The sequence below is a fragment of the Pelodiscus sinensis genome, chromosome 3 (genome assembly GCF_049634645.1).
Source record: "Pelodiscus sinensis isolate JC-2024 chromosome 3, ASM4963464v1, whole genome shotgun sequence".
Taxonomy (NCBI): domain Eukaryota; kingdom Metazoa; phylum Chordata; order Testudines; family Trionychidae; genus Pelodiscus; species Pelodiscus sinensis.
Window position 1 is genome coordinate 108,876,721 of NC_134713.1, and position 6,867 is coordinate 108,883,587.

Sequence of the window (6,867 nt, forward strand, 5' to 3'; positions counted from 1 at the left end):
GGAAGGAAGGGGGTAGGTTTAGAAGATAAAATAAAAAAAGAACAAGTTAAAAATCACTTAGAAAAGTTAGATGCCTGCAAGTCACCAGGGCCTGATGAAATGCATCCTAGAATACTCAAGGAGCTGATAGAGGAGGTATCTGAGCCTCTAGCTATCATCTTTGGAAAATCATGGGAGACAGAAGAGATTCCTGAAGACTGTAAAAGGGCAAATATAGTGCCCATTTATAAAAAGGGAAATAAGAACAACCCAGGAAACCATAGACCAGTTAGTTTAACTTCTGTGCCAGGGAAGATAATGGAGCAAGTAATTAAGGAAATAATCTCCAAACACCTGGCAGATAATAAGGTGATAGGGAACCGCCAGCATGGATTTGTAAAGAACAAATCATATCAAACCAATCTGATAGCTTTCTTTGATAGGATAATGATTCTTGTGGATAAGGGAGAAGCGGTGGATGTGGTATACCTAGACTTTAGTAAGGCGTTTGATACGGTCTCGCATGATATTCTTATCAATAAACTAGGCAAATACAACTTAGATGGGGCTACTATAAGGTGGGTGCATAACTGGCTGGATAACCGTACTCAGAGAGTAGTTATTAATGGTTCACAATCCTGCTGAAAAGGTATAACAAGTGGGGTTCCGCAGGGGTCTGTTTTGGGACCGGCTCTCTTCAACGATCAACGATTTAGATATTGGCATAGAAACTTTGCAGATGATACCAAGCTGGGAGGGGTTACGACTAATCTGGAGGATAGGGTCATACTTCAAAATGATCTGGCCAAATTGGAGAAATAGTCTGAGGTAAACAGGATGAAGTTTAATAAAGACAAATGCAAAGTGCTCCACTTAGGAAGGAATAATCAGTTTCACACATACAGAATGGGAAGCGACTGTCTGGGAAGGAGTATGGCAGAAAGGGATCTAGGGGTTATAGTGGACCACAAGCTGAATGAGAGTCAGCAGTGTGAGACTGTTGCAAAAAAGGCAAACATGATTCTGGGATGCATTAACAGGTGTGTTGTAAGACACTAAAAGTCATTCTTCCGCTCTACTCTGCACTAGTTAGGCCTCAGTTGGAGTGTTGTGTCCAGTTCTGGGCACCGCATTTCAAGAAGGATGTGGAGAAATTGGAGAGGGTCCGGAGAAGAGCAACAAGAATAAATAAAGGTCTACTGAATATGACCTATGAAGGAAGGCTGAAAGAATTGGGTTTGTTTATTTTAGAAAAGAAAAGATTGAAGAGAGACATGATAGCAGTTTTCAGGTATCTAAAAGGTTGTCACAAGGAGGAGGGAGAAAACTTGTTCATCTTGGTCTCTGAGGGTAGAACAAGTAATGGGCTTAAACTGCAGCAAGGGAGGTTTAGGTAGGACATTATGAAAAAGTGCCTAGCTGTCAGGGTAGTCAAACACTGGAATAAATTGCCCAGGGAGGTTGTGGAATGTCCATCTCTGGAGATATTTAAGAGTAGGTTAGACAGTATTTGGTCCTGCCATGAGGGCAGGGGACTGGACTCAATGACCTCTCGAGGTCCCTTCCAGTCCTAATGTTCTATGATTCTAAGTAACTCCTCTGATCAAGTGAGTTTTACCCAGGAAAGCTCATCATGTAATATATTTGTTAGTCTCTAAGGGTGTGTCTAAACTATACCCCTCTGCCGACAGAGGGATGTAGATTAGGCAAATCGCTATTGCATATGAAGCAGGGATTTAAATATCCCACGCTTCATTTGACTAGAAATGACCACTGCTTTTTGCTGATGTGACACTTTACTGGCAAAAAGCGGCAGTCTAGATGGGGATCAGTTGACAAGGAAAGACTTTTCCGACCGATCCCTTATGCCTCATGCGACGAGGTTTATAGAATTGGTCGGAAAAGGCTTTCATTGTCGACCGATCCCCATCTAGACTGCCGCTTTTTGCCAGTAACGTGCCACATTGGCAAGAAGCTGCGTCCATTTCTATTCAAATGAAGCACGGGATATTTAAAGCCCTGCTTCATTTGCAATAGCGACGTGCCTAATCTACATCCCTTTGTCGGCAGAGGGGTATAGTTTAGACACACCCTAAGGTACCACAGGACTGTTCCTTGTTGTTCAAGTTACAGACTAATACAGCTACCCCTCTGAGACTTTCTCCGGATTGTAAAGGTTAAAAGCTTAAAACCTTTTCTAACCATTAAAGGGATAATTTATGTCAAAATCTTAATTAGGGCACAGGATTATCTGCCTATTCATTTTATTTCTATTATTAAATCTTTGATATTGGGGTGGTCTGGATTCTGGGGATAAGTTAGACTCACAGGAAGTGTTTGACTTTTTAGTTTACTCTTTTGGAGGAGGCTGAATATTCATGTGATTGAGGATTATGGAATTGGTTTCACCTCTTTCAAGTGTCCATTCTGACAACTGACACTCTGGGATTGAAGCTGAGAATTTTGGAAAATAGAAGCCATAGAAGAAGCAGTGTCCCATGAATTGGGATAGAACAGTCTCTAGACATAGTGGTGCTGAAGAAGAGCAGATGCATCGAGCCAAATCCTCATACGTGCTTAGTCGTTGCTTAGTTAAGTGTTGCAATGCCTGCCTCCTATAGGCCCTGCTGCCGAGTGGAATCCACAAGTTAGGCACCCAAGCTTCTCAAACAATTCATGATGGGGGTTAGATTGCTAAGGACTTATTTACATGATGTCAAGCTCACTGATGAAGGAAGGGGGAGAAAGGAGACAGTTGTCCCAGGGCCTAGTGATGCAAAAGGGCCCAGGGCTCCTGACTTTTAAAATCTCCATTGGAGTGCTGCATGCTGTGCTCCAGGCAGGGCTGACTGCCCTGGACCGTTCCTTCTTCCTGAGGCTCCACCCCTTCCAGGAGTGCAGAGCTGTCCTCACACCTTGATCTGGGGCCCAGCACAGCTGTCAGCTCCCTTGTATGATGTATTAGTGCACATCAAATGGCTGGTAAATTCTAGTGCAGTGCACACCAGCATGTTGTGCACTAACCTGTCCATATGAACCCTGCTGGCTCTCATTAAAAGTTTACTAGTGTGTGCTGACATAGCACTGTGAAACTGAACCACATCAATACAGACTAGGAACTTTTAATGGAAATCAGCAGCCTCCACTTGGCCACATTAGCACACATGAGTAGCTAGACACTAGGGCAATAAGGAGACTCAAGCACACTATGTCTCTGAGAGGCTTTGAAAATCAGTTTCATTAATGCCCCAGCACTGATGTGACAGGTATGTATGTGCGCGCTAGCATGTGGTAAAATTCACATCCCAGTTGGTGGGCACTAACACACTGTGTAGACAAGCCCTAACAAAGGAATCCTCAGAATCCAGCCAACTGAGCAGGGAGCTGCTAAAGTTAGGCAGGAAAAAAAAAATTCTGAGAAGGGCTTATGCATCTAAGCTGCTAACTGACCTGGTTGGTGGGTTAGATAAGCACAGTACACTGCTTGGAATTCTCAGCCATGAACCTTCTCCTGAAATGAGACACCTAAGCCAGATCAGATGTTTAGGTAGTCTAAGACAAAATTGCATATATCTCCTGATCACTCTCAACACCTCATGCTTATCTATATTTTCACTTTCTGGCTGTCTTCTTGAGTGCCATGTTACCCTCAACCTATCAGGGTATGGCTCTTGGAGAAGGCTTTCATTTCCCACAGCTTTGATTGCTACACAGTGCAATTGTAAGCTACATGTCCCTGTCCCTCCCACACTGTATTACCAGGCCCTTAGTCCCTGGTTATTTTTTACTATTTATTGCTCTCTGTTCAGTGTTTGTTAGCTAATAAAAATGCATGGATTGAAGACAAGAGGATCTTTGTTCATTGTGTACACTATGGTTGGTGGGGGGTTAGTTTACAGTGCAGCACATGCAAAAGAAGGGGACAGCTCGGTAAGGAACAACACACATAAGTAACCTCAGTGTTGGGGCATTCATGAAACGGATACTACTCCTCAACGTCCTCTTCTTATTGCCCTGACTTCTCATGTTGGCAGCCAGGTGATCTGCCTCAACCCACCACCCCTACTGGACATTTTCCCCCCTTAATTTCACAGATATTATGGAGCACAGAGCAAACAGCCACAATGGAAATATTGGTTTTACTGAGGTCTAACCTAGTGAGTACTGTAATCTGTACCAGAAATCCTTTAAAAAGCCTGAAGGCACATTCTACCACTATTCTGCACTTGTTCAGTCTATAGATGAGCTGTTCCTTACAGCTGTCCAGACCACCTGTGCATGGCTTCATGAGCCAGGAGAGGAAGTGTCCAAGAATAACTATTGGTATTTCATTGTCACCAATGGCAAACTCTGTTTGCAAAGGAAGTTCCTTCTTGCATCTTCCTGAATACACATTTCCCAGCCCCTACATAGATTCATTTTCCTGGCTACCCACTCTGAATTTATTCCTGGCTGGATAGTAGCAACCTGGAATTGCAAGCTTCCATGGGACTATCACCATTAACTTCTCAATTGTCAAATCAGGTCTCATTTTGGTATTGCTGCACATTAGGGCTGGGAAAGCAATTCACAAAGTTCCATGCAAGTGGCCTTATGCGTTCCAAAGTTCTGAATAAACTGTTCCTTACCCCACAGCTGCCCAATCTGGCAGTCCCATCATGTTGTGTTTATTTCCCAGGTCCAGAAGCAAAGTTCAACTGTGTCAACATGCCCAACTGCCACCAGCACATACAAATTGTTCCATTCCATGGTTTCCAGCATGCCTGTTTGTGTGTCATTACAGAAGTGGCTCCTGGCTAGGCTCTGCAAACACTACAGGATAATGTGCAAGCTATTTGCAAAGCTCACAGCAACAGTGTACAGTTAAGTGGGGTCCATACTTATCATTCTATGGCATCTGCACAAGTAACCCAGGATTAAAAAAAAGATGTGAAAACGATTGGTTGCCATTGCTTTTAGAGATGGAGGGAGGAAAAAGTACATGATTACATGTACTCAAAACAACCCGCAAAAATGTTTTTGTCCCATCAGGCATTGGGAGCCTAACCCAGAACGCCAATCAGCACCAGGAACTGTTGGATAACTGCCCACAGTACATCTCCATGGGTCGATGTGAACCCTGGTAGTAAGGGGGCACTTTACCAACTGAATGTGTGTAGTGAGGACATGCAGTATTAACTTTGTAAAATTGGAAACTTCAGTAAATTCAACCTAATTTTGTAGCATAGCCTTAGTCTGACATGCTTTGGGCTTCTGGAGCTTCAGCTTGAGCTAGGGATCTGAGCTGCTCATTATCTGTGGACCACCAACAGGCTAAGGCAGCTTTAAAAATGCCAAGTGGAGGAATCTTAGGCACCTATGCAATTTGGTGGCAGCTGAGTGGCTGTTCCGAGAATGACAGCGGTGCCTAAATGTACTTTGACACCTAAAGTAGCAGACAGGAACCCAAATATCTTTAGGATCTCGGTTATTGCTTCAGGTGAAACCAGTAAGCCAACTTCTGTTACCTGTCTGAGAGAAGCTTCAGGGAACTGAGAGAGCAGAGTTGCATTATGTATACCTTGCAGCCACAACAGTCTTACCTTAAGAACAGCTTGAACTAGGACTTCCTACCACTTCAGAAGCAATCTATACTGCTCTACTCATCTCCTATATAGTATGATTTTACACTGCCTCTGTGCTTGTGTCCACAAAAACAGTTTGGAACAATCCTTGCCCCTCATCAGACCCCAGTGTGTCTGGAGACACTGTTTGCACCTCAGAAATTTTACGCTTAAAACTCAAAGGCATATTTGCTGGCTAAATAAAACTAGGGTCTAGAAAAGGATCTAGAAAACTTTTGAATAGACATCTGAATGTTCTGCCAAAAAAAAGTCAGGCTTAATGGTTGGCTCTGGTGGCACAGAGATCTATAGAACGGAAAGTCCTATGCCTTGGTCAGTGTCCGTTCTGTAGAAAGTGTTACAACTGTGAGAGAGTGGATGCAACAATATATATTTATAGTCATAAGCTTTAAACTAAAACTCAATGTATCATCTTACAATCATATGAAAAGCAATTACTAAAGCACCTTATCTTTTCCAGTTCTTGGCAAAGGATATTGGACACTTCCCCTGCCCCTCCCATAGGGCTATCCCTCTGCTAACACAGGTCTTCCCTTAGCTAGAAAAACATTCTATATTACTTAAAATATTTCTTACCATTAAAGCTCCACTTGTAGAAGCACTATGACAGGCAGGGTTCAGACAGACACCGGCATTTTAATCATATTTTGGCTGTGCTAACCAACATTGGACAGCAATTTACATGATAGAGGTTGCTCTGCACTACTACTCCCAACATGGTTGCAAAATTAAGAAAAAAGCTGAACATAGACCAAGTAAAGATGCAGCATTCTGAGAGCACTCTATGAAAAAGCACTAAGAACAGCAAGATTTGGCTTCAATGTGTCCTACTATGCAGCTGAAATATATCTTCTCAGACTGTAGGCACCTGCAATGGTTGCCAAAAATCATGTATTTACATTTGGCAGCACAATTGATCTGCTCTTCTGTTTCAGATCCTGTCTTTAAACATGACAGAACAGCAGTGACATGTTGTCTGTGATCTGAATCTAGAAAATTAGGACCACAAATTCTTCAGTCTACAGCAGACCTTCCATTGACATGGGCTTGTTCTTGAAGTGATGAGCATTCACTTTCCCTTATCTTTCAATTGCAAATAGCTTGAACAACAGGAACAAATTCAATATGAGTCGTACATAAAAAGGAAAGGTTTTTGGTTTTTGTATAAACAAACTTTTAGGAATCAGAAATCTCCAAAAACATTAAACTTGAATTTACGTTAGATTTGGTGATATGAGGAAACAAACAAGAACATCTACATTAC